The 12500-nt window shown below is 36.3% G+C and overlaps 1 protein-coding gene across 1 annotated transcript in view; it reads left to right on the top strand.

Moving 5' to 3' along the window:
• LOC144968713 (fibroblast growth factor receptor 4-like) overlaps positions 1 to 12500 on the top strand; it is a 41232-nt gene that overhangs the window by 1339 nt on the left and 27393 nt on the right. The gene's annotated exons all lie outside the window — the stretch shown is intronic.

Here is a 12500-nt window from a genome sequence, read left to right as displayed (position 1 = left end):
TATTTATTTATTTTATTATTATTATTATTATTATTATTATTATTATTATATTTATTATTATTATTATTATTATTATTATTATTATTATTATTATTATTATTATTGTTATTACCATTATTACCATTATAATTATGCCATTCTCAAGTTCAAAGGTTTGCACCTCCCCCCCCCCTCTCTCTCTCTCTCTCTCTCTCTCTCTCTCTCTCTCTCTCCACATCTCCCTATCCACCCTCCCCGCCTCCCACGCGCTCTATCTCTGTGATATAATATTATCTTTCATTGTGTCCACTCAGTTGCACCTTCTGTCTCCCCCCCCCCCCTCTCTCTCTCTCTCTCTCTCTCTCTCTCTCTCTCTCTCTCTCTCTCTCTCCTCATAGGGTAGGAGACTATATTATTATTATTTTTTTTTAAAAGAATTATTTCAAGCACCTGTTTAACAGTTTTATCATTTAAACAACCCCTCACCTATCTCGTTATCTCAAAAAGCCAAAGGGTGGCGTTACCTTTTGCGCAGTAAACTGGATGTCGTCATATCCAAATTGGAATTTTAATAGTCCAGACCTTTAGATTTTTTTTTTTTTACTCCTTCTCTGATCTCTAACCAACTTTAATACGCACATTTACCAAAAAGGCTGAATTCACTCCCTCATTTTAAAAATAAAATTATTAAAAAGAAAATTACATTGCAGCTCGCCGAATACTTAAGATGAAATATGGCCAATGAAGTATCTGTGTGATCTTTGTCACTTTGATACCCGTGTCAAGCCACCTGATTTTGAATTCTTCCTATGAATGTTTTTTTTTTTTTTTTTTTTTTTTTTTTTTGTATTTGAAAATAAATATTTTCCTATAACGTGTTGTTTTTATGGAGTCAATCCCGAATTGTCAAAGGAGTAAGTAACATCTCTGATGTCTTTGGCAATACAGGTGTGTAGACTACACATAATATACGAGGTAACACGAAACCCAAGAAACAAATTACTTTACACTGTTTAGCTGATTTACATAGAGTTTACGATCACTTTTTTTTGTTTTTTTTTTTTGTTTGTTTTTGTTTCTTTAAAAAGACAAAACAACTACTAAATCTTTTCCAAATCTGAATATAAAAATCGAATTATGATTTAATTTCTGACATCATCACAACCAGAAGACAGAAACCTGGTCAAAATCTATGGGTTTCTCGATATTATATTTAGCTCATTTTTTCAAAGCTTTAAAATATGACTTTTGAAAATTTCCCTCTCTAAATTTGAATGTCTTTTCCTCAAGTCCTCCAAATCACCATGGTCTATGATTAACTAATTTCATGAGTTTTTCCTCTTCCATGAATTCTTTGAAGTCCGAGGTTCAAAACTTTTTGACATTTTGTGGGCATTGTAATTCCTATAACGAAGCATAATGAAGTGAAACTCTTCTTGCCAAAACAGTAATAATATATTTTATCAGTGCACGGCTCGAGTTGGCGTGTGCTTATTACGATAGGAATGTTTTATTCTAAATACAAATTTCTCATTAGAGGATAATTGGAGCGAGTTTGTTTATTTTTATTGTTTTAATCCAGGAAAAGTGCACGCTGACAAAGTTCGATACACAGAAAAGTTGTTTACTTTTTTTCTTTAAAAAAAATAATTGTTTTATATTTTAAGAGTAGGAGATGGCGTGGAATGGAATTTTTAGCATCAGTTAATTTGTTTTCCATCCCAGTCTAGATGGGAACTAGTTCTTACATGCATCACCTTTGTCTAATAAGGATATTACCGACCAAACACTTTAAAAAAAACCCACCATACAATGAACGTTTGCTTCAGTATAACATGGAGTAAATAACCCCCACCTCCCAATCAGTCACGGGTTTAAGACTTTTAGAGGGAGTTCAATGTAATCTATTGATATACAAATGTATTGATATGCAAATGTTTTCTGATCAATGTGTTTGCCGTGGTACAGCAGAAGAGTTATTAATGTTTCTCCCTGTGACCACAGAGAGAAAAAATAACAACAACGACAACAACAATCAAACAAAATAAACCCCACAACAAAAAAAAAACCAAAAAACAAAGCAAAACGAAACAAATAACAACACCCGAAAATAACCCCCAACAAAAACAACAAAACAACGAAACAAAAACAAAAATAATAGGATGTAATACAGAAGGCGAGTTGAAAAGTTATTTGTATAGAGGTTAGGATATCTTTTCCCCTGTCATATTTTTCTCGTTTTCCCTCATGAATTTACCATCAGTTTATGAATTTGATGACGAAATTTGATATTCCAGTTTGGTAGAATTATTTTAATGATTACGGTGCATCCGTCATACATAACGTGACACACAGAGAAGCCATTTGCAATCTTTTTAAAAATAAATTCTAGACTTATTTTATGTTCATGTGTTTTCATCCGGTAGAAAGAGTTCCTTTCGGCAGTGACTCCCAGATCCTATACGTGTATAGATAGAATGCGCTTGGCCAAGGAGTTCACAACATTGCCATCCGGAAGTATAACGGACCAACACACAAACTCTGTGTAACCATGAACTTTTATAGTCTGGTTAATACAGTTTAGTGAGAACAACTCACAAACGCGGATGGCAAAAACAATAACAAAGGCCTGAGTGACGTCATCTGCATACTATCTATATTGCACTCAACCCCCCCCCCCCCTCCACCAACCGCAAATATAAAGAGCTTTATCCACTTTATAGTATATCAAGGCCCTTTACAAGGACGTATGCTACTCTAATAACTTAAAACTGACCCCCCCCCCCCAAAAAAAAAAAAACAACAAAAAAAAAAAAAAAAAAAAAAAAAAAAAAAAAAAAAAAAAAAAAAAACAACCAAAAAAACAAAAAAACAAACAAACAAAACAAAAAAACCCAAAAAAAAAACAACAAAAAACAACAAAAAAACCCCCCAAAAAACAAACAAAACAAAATACCCCCCCCCCCCCCCCGAAAAAAAAACAATAACAAAACAAACAAAAATCAAAATCAAAACAAAACAAAAAAAATAAAACAAAACAAATAAACAATCTCAACAGCAAAATAAAATGGGGGATGGGAAAAGTAATTTCATGAATATTTTACAAGCGATGTTCTGAATTACTCGAACCTGACACTATGTCTTTGGTTTTCAGCAAGAGAGCAGTGCAGTGTCTGTAATGCGCCACGTCAACGATTTTATAGTTCTCTTATTTAGAACAGTTAGGTTTGTTGACCTGTTATGATTAAATAAATGACGAAAATACTTATTTTAAATGGCTGCGACTCATAACGGTGAATGAAGTGGAAAGAGGGGGTCGGCATGGTCTTTGTATAGATTAGACTAGCAGTTATTGGAGGGCCCTAGTCGATTATGGGATATATCTTTTCTATCAAACTTCCACCCCCTGTCCAGCAGTAATTCGGCAGTTGGGTCTACTTCAGACCCGGCAGAAACAACTTGGAACAGTCAGGCGTCTGTTCCAAAGGTGATAGGGCTAAGCCACCCTGTCGATTTTATGCTAATGAAACAGACAGACTTCGATTTCATGGGCCTTACGGCTCTAAAGAACTAATTAAAATAAAAATCACAGTAGACGATTGTAAATTTGAATTAAAGGCCTATCTATTCTCTACGCCTCTCACCCACTCGTAACAGTAGAGATTTTGGGTGTATTCAAGCACTGTAATGTACTTGACCTAGATTTCGTTGGATTAACTGCGGTCCTCTGAAAAAACACGTATTAAAAAATTTGTCCAGAAAACTCGTCCTTCAAATATCGATCGATTTGTATGACCCTTATCTTGGCAAAAACTCTTCAAACCCGGGGCATCTTGAGGTCCCAGGTTTGAAAGTTTTTGCCAAGATGAATATCATTTAACTCGATCGATATTTGAAACATGGTTTTTCTGGCCAAATGTCTAACTTCCGAGTCTTTCCAGAGTACCGTACGACAGTTAACTGATTAAATGAGAGATATTCTACTCTGATAGGTTTAAAGGTAAGAACGGCTCCCCCTGTTCCACACCATACCCACCTGCTTGGTTTTGTTCTCGTCTCAGATCGCGTGAGGGGGACAAACTTCCTGCCTTTTGTTGAAATGATAATTCTGATCCTGCGTAGTTTATAATGTACTGACTTATCAAAGTGTTACGATCAACATTTTAAAAAAATGTATTTACCTGTCATCCACTGACAAAATTATCCGTCTTTTGGTCTGAAACGTTTCACATCATATCATAATGATAGTAAGCTGCTAGAAGCAGTGGACTGGAAAAAATAATAACGTTCATTTTCTCATTCCCTTCCATTATTTGTTTTTAATATTGGCTGAAGAAGCGTTTTGAGCCCAAAACGTTCCGTGTTTGCTATTTTGTTCTTTTGCGAAGCTCTCATCTTATATTCATTTTTGTTCATTACTTCATACCATACAGACTTGTCTATTTCTACGGAAACATCAATAAAATAACGAATTTTTGGTTTCAACTTCACATACTGCTTAGACCTTTCAAATGCTAAAAAAAGTAAGAAAAAGAACAAGAAAGCTAAACGTAAGGTTTTGCTAAGAGGGGGGTTATTTAAATAGACCGTTATTTGAAGAGCGAGTTTTCTGACCATTTAAAAAAAAAAATGCTCGTCTTCCCAGAGTACGGAAGTTAACTGGTTAATAAAACGACATTAATTTTACGTTTTGTCCAGAAAACTTTTAATACATATCATGTCGATGGATCTTGATTTAAATTTGCTAAAATAATCGTTAAACGAAGACTTTTAAAAAGTATTTTATAGTTACGTTGTACTAGGGGAATGTGTTTGTCACCGATTCTGTCCCTTAGTTGTGTCCAACACACAGAGTTCTACTATTATATAGTGTTACGGTAGACTTATGTGGTCCAACACAGTGAATGCTCTTAGGAAGACAACTTTGACGTAAACAACATTTCTCAAGTATTGCTGGTTTCTAAGAGTTAATGAAAATCCCAAAATGTGACCCATCGGTTTTAAGTCGGGGTGGTCAAATACTGAAAATTGAACTTGCATTCATAATTTGAAAATATTTGTTTTAATAAAAACATTAGTTATAATAACTTGAAATGACAAAAACTAAATTTTTCCACCCCTCCCATTGGAAAGTCCTATCATTTCTTAGTAAATGCGTAATCGTTGAATAATACTTTGAACGCGTTGAATAAAAATATAAACTTATCATATTTTTATCGTGCAATTGCACATACTCGCAAGCTTGTAGTGTTATAGGGTGCGATAAAAATAAAGTTTAATAAATGCAAAGAAATGAAAGAATGGTAAACCTCTTATTTTTGGTCATTTCAACTTTCGAGTCAATTTTTGTCATCTTGTTCACCCCGACATAATACCGTTTTGAGGCGTTGGGTCACAAAACACACCAATCCATGTAAAAATGACTATCCCGTGTGTTTCCGTCCTTGTAATTTTCTTGTTGTGACCAATCAAGGGGCTGAAATAGACAACAAATGCATTCCCTGAATGTGAAACTTACCAATGCTGACCGCAGGGAAATAGATGATTATGAGTTACTTTCATAGTCGAAGAATATTAGACGTTTTGGATACAGGAGATTGTACACTATTAAACTATGAATAAATCATTACAATGTATTCCCCCTCATGAGAAACACACACGCACGCGCGCGCGCGCGCACACACACACAGAGACACAACACATAAAGAAAGAGATAGAGAGAGAGAGAGAGACACAGAGAGAGAGAGAGATAGAGAGAGAGAGAGAGAGAGAGAGAGAGAGAGAGAGAGAGAGAGAGAGAGAGAGAGAGAGAGAGTTGGGGGGGGGGGGGAGGATAATGCCACCTACAATGGTAACCCGGAGAAACTATTTCGGTTGGTTAGTTTGTGAGAGGAAGAAGATTTAAAAGAGAAAAAGCCATTTTATGTGAAGGAGACATTCAGGCATTTATTGTCTGCGATAAGGAGTGGGAATTCCCATTTTCTTCATTGTCCACTGTGTCCACCATGCAATTTGATACAGCACGTCCTCCTTTCGTCCTTGTCACCCAATACACGCGACCTGACAAGATGAGAAGATGCACATGACACTCCATGACCTCGTCTTCTAACTTCTAGCTTGGTCACCTTATTTCACTTTTTCACCACAATCAATTTACTAGACTGCGCAGTCTGAAAAAACACGTTTTTAGAAATTTGGCAAGAAAACTCGTCTTTCTTACAGCGAGTGATTATAATGACTCGCATCTTGTCAAAAACTCTCAAACTTGGAACTTCCTTGGGGTCATAGTTCCCAAGTTTTTGACAAGATGACGGTCATTTTAATCGATCGTTGAAGAACGAGTTTTCTAGAGAATGTTTCAAAAAACGTGTTTTGTTTTTTCTTCAGAATTCGGCAATGTCATTAGTCTAGACTGACTGTACAAAAAAGAAACCAACTAGCATTGATTGCTTTGCTGTGCTCTTACAAATCACATTTATAACAACCTTTTTGGCCAGAAAGCTTTTACTTACAAAACAATCAGAAAGGATCGTTTTTGCATCATATCCTCTTCATTCAAAATTCTAGGTACTTTAACATTAAAATTAATTGTTAAGCATGATAACTGTTAAATTGTATTTTTTAAAATCAGTGCAACAGGCACCAAAATGTTATCATGTAAAGATACCAAAAACAAAAGTGATTTAACATAAAGGAATATATCGCTTTCAGTATAGAATAATCGATCGGGAATAAGAACCCAAGACATTTTGATTAAAAGGCGAGTCACTATGTCAAAATGTATTCAAAATGAAAGATCAAGTAGTGGATGACGTAAAAGATTTGACAAAAGCAGATGATTTCAAAATTATTATTTAAATGTCAAATGTTAGACGTCTCCGGTGCAAATGTTTTCCAATGTTTCACTGGGTTTTGGGGGGAGGGATGGGGTAGGCGCGACATGCACTTATTTATTTGTGATCATTGTTATATTTGAAAGGAAGTGGTTATTCAGTATCAGATACTGAATAGTGCTTTGCCACTATTCAGTATCCATAAGGAACTCTTTTTTTATAGAGAGAGTGAAAAGTGCGACAATCTCGGTTGAATGGAAATGAACTGCTGACCTACTTCCAGATTGAACACATGCACTAACTGACAGCCCGATTCAAAGCTGTAAAAATATTTTGATCGTAATTTTTTTTAAATTTCTGCTTTTATGCAATTAAAATAGTTCAAAATATCAAAATAAGAGTGGCATTCAAATCCATTTTTAAATGTCTAAATAGACATGATTAAATGTCACTAAGAGTTCAGTGACACCATGGCTTGGTGGATATAAGCTGTTTGACTCTGAGTTTTAAGGTTCGAGAGTTCAAATCCCGGTAGGGGTAACTTTTTTTTTTTTTCCCATTATTTTTTAAATTCCTTCTGTCTATTGATATTTTTTAAACTTTTGTTTTTATAATTTTATTTGCTTGTAATATACTTTAATGTTGATATTATACTATTGTACTTTTATTATTATTATTATTATTATTATTATTATTATTATTATTATTATTATTATTATTATTATTATTATTATTATTATTATTATTATTATTATTATTGTTGTTGTAATCGTCATCATCACTATTATGATTATGATGATTATTTTTTTTTAATCAAGTAGTTGGAGTAATTTAATCAGTTATCGATTTATTATGAATATCTTTTATGTGTTATCATCTCGTTGTTGTTTTTCATTATTGTGCTCTTCTATTGTTCATTATTTTTTAAAATCTTGTTTTTTTTCTGTTTGTCTCATTTGTTGTTGTTGTTGTTGTTGTTCTTGTTTTTTGTTTGTTTGTTTGTTTTGTCATCTAAGGCAAAACGGATTCATTATAAATATGTGGGCAGACTTTCTGCATTTTTTAATTGAGCGATGTACTTCCGTGAATTAATTGCCGTACTATATTAAAATTTACGTGATAATAATAATAATAATAATAATAATAATAATAATAATAATAATAATAATAATAATAATAATAATAATAATAATAATCATTTAAATAGATACTGAATATTAGACTACAATTGACATCTATTTACTGAATACACGTGGTATTGTTAGGGGTGTTTCTTTTTTTACGAAACCTGCCAAAACACGCCGATACCCGACAAAGTTATGGGAAGTAGGCAGCAGTGGGGAGTGAACCTGGGACTCAGGGAAGTGTACACCGTTGGGGAGTGAACCTGGGGCTGGGTTTCGTAAAAAAAAAAGCAATTACTTTTTTACGAAACCCGACAATATCCGACAAAGTTATGGAAAGAAAGTAGGCAACAGTGGGGGAGTGAACCGGAGATTCAGGGAAGTGTGCACTATTGGGGAGTAAACCTAAGTCTATGGTTTTTTGGCGGATTTCGTAAAAAAGTAATTGCTTCATTCTCGTCTGGTACCCATCTCCCATAGTCCGGCTTCATTTCCCACTGGTATCCATCTTCCCTAGTCCCAGGTTCATTTCCACTGATATCCTCTTCTCACAGTCCCAGGTTCACTCCCAACCGGTGTGCACTTCCCTGAGTCCCGGTTCATTGCCCAATGGTGCCCACTTCCCATAACTTTTGAAAATTTCGGTAGGTTTCGAAATAAAAGTACATTCTGAGCTCACTGTAAACTGGAATCAGCCTTTCGCAGTCCCAGGTTCAATCCTCATCAGTGTCCAAATCCCAGATTCACTCCCCACTGCTGCCTGCTTCCCATAACTTTGTCGGGTTTTGGCGGGTTTCGTAAATAAGTAATCCCCCCTCCCCTTGGTATTGCTTTTTTTTACAAAATCCAGAGTCCCAGGTTCACTCCCCACAAGTGTACACTTCCCTGAATCTCAGGATCACCCCCCACTGTTGCCTGCTTCAATAAGTTTGTCGGATATTGCCATGTTTTGTCGGGTTTCGTAAAAAAAGTAATTGCTTTTATATGAAACTCGCTGAAACCCGCCGAAAACCAGAGTCTCAGGTTCACTCCCTACTGGTGTACACTTCCTTGAATCTCAAGTTAACTCCCCACTGTTGCCTACTTCCCATAACTGTCGAATATTGCCGGGCTTCGTAAAAAAGTAATTGCTTTTATGTGAAACTCGCTGAAACCTGCCGAAAACCATAGTCTCAGGTTCACTCCCCACTGGTGTACACTTCCCTGAGTCTCAGGTTCACTCCCCACTGTTGCCTACTTCTCACAACTTTGTCGGATATTGCCGGATTTCGTAAAAAAAGTAATTGCTTTTATGTGAAACTCGCTGAAATCCACCAAAAACCATAGTTTCAGGTTCACTCCCCACTGGTGTACACTTCCCTGAGTCTCAGGTTCACTCCACACTGTTGCCTACTTCCCACAACTTTGTCGGATATTGCCGGGTCTCATAATAAAGTAATTGCTCTTATGTGAAACTCGTTGAAACCCGCCGAAAACCAGAGTCTCAGGTTCACTCCCCACTGGTGTACACTTCCATGAATCTCAGGTTCACTCCCCACTCTACTTCCCATAACTTTCTCAGATATTGCCAGGTTTCGTCGGGTTTCGTAAAAGAGTAATTGCTTTTATATGAAACTCGCTGAAACCCGCTGAAAACCAGAGTCTCAGGTTCACTCCCCACTGGTGTACACTTCCCTTAGTCTCAGGTTCACTCCCCATTATTTGCCTACTTTCCATAACTTTGCCCCATTTTGTTGGGATTTGGCGCATTTTGTAAACAAAAAGTAATTGCTTTTTTTTTACAAAACCCGCCGAAACCCAGTCCCAGGTTCACTCCTCACTGGTGTTTACTTCCACGAATCTCAGGTTCACTCCCCACTTTTGCCTTCTACCCATAACTTTCTCGGATATTGCCAGGATTAGTCGGGTTTCGTAAAAAAGTAATTGCTTTTATATGAAACTAGCTGAAGCCCGCCGAAAACCGTAGTCTCAGGTTCACTCCCCACTGGTGTATACTTCACTGAGTCTCAGGTTCACTCCCCACGCTTTGCCGCATATTGTCGGGTATCGTAAAAAAAAGTAATCCCCCCCCCCCACATTTTTTATTGCTTTTTTACAAAACCCAGAGTCCCAGGTTCACTCCTCACTGGTGTACACTTCCCTGAATCTCAGGTTCATCCCCTCCCCCCCCCCCCCTACACACACACACACACGCTGCTGCCTACCTCCCATAACTTTGTCGGATATTGCCGGGTGTCGTCGCGTTTCGTAAAAAGTAATTGCTTTTTATTACGAAACCCGCCGAAACCCAGTCCCAGGTTCACTCCCCACTGGTGTACACTTTTCTGAGTCCCAGATTCACTCCCACAGCTGTCCTCTTCCCATAACTTTGTCAGGTTTCGGAAGAAAAAAAACACCGTACAAAAACCACTATTCAGTGTCAGATACTGAATAGTGCAAAACCACTATTCAGTATCAGATACTGAATAGTACAAAAGCACTATTCAGTATCAGATACTGAATAGTGCAAAACCACTATTCAGTATCAGATACTGAATAGTGCTAGCCTATTTGAAATACTCTCAAACCAACGCAAAATATTGTCCATTACAACAATGTTATATCAAGCCCATAATTGTGTCTGGGTCACAGTCTGCAAATAAGTACACGTCGGGTAGGAGCACTATTTCAAACCAAGTTAGCTATCGTTTATGGTCATTTCCGTTATCACTTGTAGAAGGATGCTGTTTCGCGCGACCGCTCACGGACGTTGCAATAAGTTCATCATATTAATGATATATAAACATTTTGAATAATTGTGATCAATAACTTTTAGATGAGCGATGACACAATCTATTGATAAATTTATTTACAGTAGAACCTTGCTAAACCGTTATCTCTAAACTGATCCGGACATACGACCAACCCGGCGTGTCGCCTACTTTATGGAATAGCCATTCAGAACAAAAAGGTCCCTGAAGCCAGAATTTACCCCGGTTTTGTTTTTGTTTATTCATCTTAACAACGCCACTACCACATTATCCCATTCGTCTGTAGTGTTTCATTCATCCTGTTTTGTTTATAAAAGGGACACCCGAAGCGTCCATTTTATCTGTTTTCGTATATTAAATTGGAGCTTACATTCAATTTCACATTGTTATTTATTGGATGCTTAATAGACGTCAAGTACCCTCCTTAATAAAATGGTCACAGTACTATGCACCATTCACCGTTTAAGGAATTGAGCTATATGAATGTTTTCATTTCGGTTAAGAACAAATTACATAATTCGGATCACTTCGGGTTCAAAACCCATTTTCAGACAACAACAAACAATAACAATATCAACAACAACAACAACAACAGCAACAACAACAACAACAACAACAACAACAACAACAACAACAACAACAACAACAACAATTAACCATTCATCGCTAAAGCTTTCCTCTATATTTTGTCTCTGTGAAGGTTTGCGTAAATTGACATGCCTTGTCTGGAAGAGATATTATTGTTCTCTCTATTTGTAGCCTTTTGGTGATTTTACACTACTTCATCGTGTGGTGGAGGTCGTTTTTCACTGGAGTCGGATAACCCGATTCGTTTTGGGATGACTCAAGTTAAGAAAGAATCTAGCCAACGCTTAAGTGACCGCGCCCCCAATGGGAGGAAATCAGAAACTTGGATCTCCTCAAGTCTTTTTTGATCTCATCCTCTTATATCTGTCTCAGACTTGACTAAAGACAGTTAGAGCATTATTTCAGAAACCTAATCTTGTAGGACATGTTCGGAGTCACCTGTAAAAGCTAAAAATTATCTTATTGTGTAATTTTATTATTTTTTTTATTTCATTCTTTCTCTCTTTCTCTTTTTAAAATATTACCTTATCATTATATTATATATTAAAAAATCAGTGCAACAGGCACCAAAATTAATCACGTTTGCGCTGCTTTGTTTTTGTGGTACATACGTCATTTGGCTTGTTACCTTGAGTTTTTCTGCTGTATTCTGATAAAAAACATCTATAAAATTTGGCCAGAAAGCTCGTCCTCTTAAAAATTGATTGATTAAATTGGCCCTCATCTTGTCAAAAATTCTGAAATCTGGGAATTATAAGGACGTCTTAGGTTTGAGAGTTTGTAAAAATTGAGGGTCATTCGAGGAAGACACAGAGGCCATTTTAATCGGTCGATATTTGAAGGACGAGTTCTCTGGCCAAATTTTCCTCCGCAGTACGGCAGTCTTGTGAGTCAGGGGTTTAGACCCACTTTGGGTGGATCAAAGTTGAGTCCTTTGGAAAGACTTTATACTCACTTTTCTCATCACATTCCGGTATAAAACCTAACAGGTGTCTTGTCTCAAGTATGCCAAGTGTCAGATGAAAAGTAAAATGCTAACCCTTTTTATCGGCCAAAACAATCGTAACCAACCTATAAAATAACAATGTGCAACTGTTAACCTTTATAGTTTATTAGAGATACTTTTGTAAGAACAAACACATCTTTTCGGGTCTAAAGAACAATAATGGTGTGTTGTTCACTTCATTCTTCATAAGATGGAAACTATAATATAATAAAAAAAAACT

Source organism: Berghia stephanieae, chromosome 3 (genome assembly GCF_034508935.2).
Source record: "Berghia stephanieae isolate SIO BIC M18660-M18661 chromosome 3, UCSD_Bste_1.3, whole genome shotgun sequence".
NCBI lineage: Eukaryota > Metazoa > Mollusca > Gastropoda > Nudibranchia > Aeolidiidae > Berghia > Berghia stephanieae.
The sequence above is the reverse complement of the archived record's forward strand: the minus strand, read 5'-3'. Positions and strand labels throughout refer to the sequence as shown.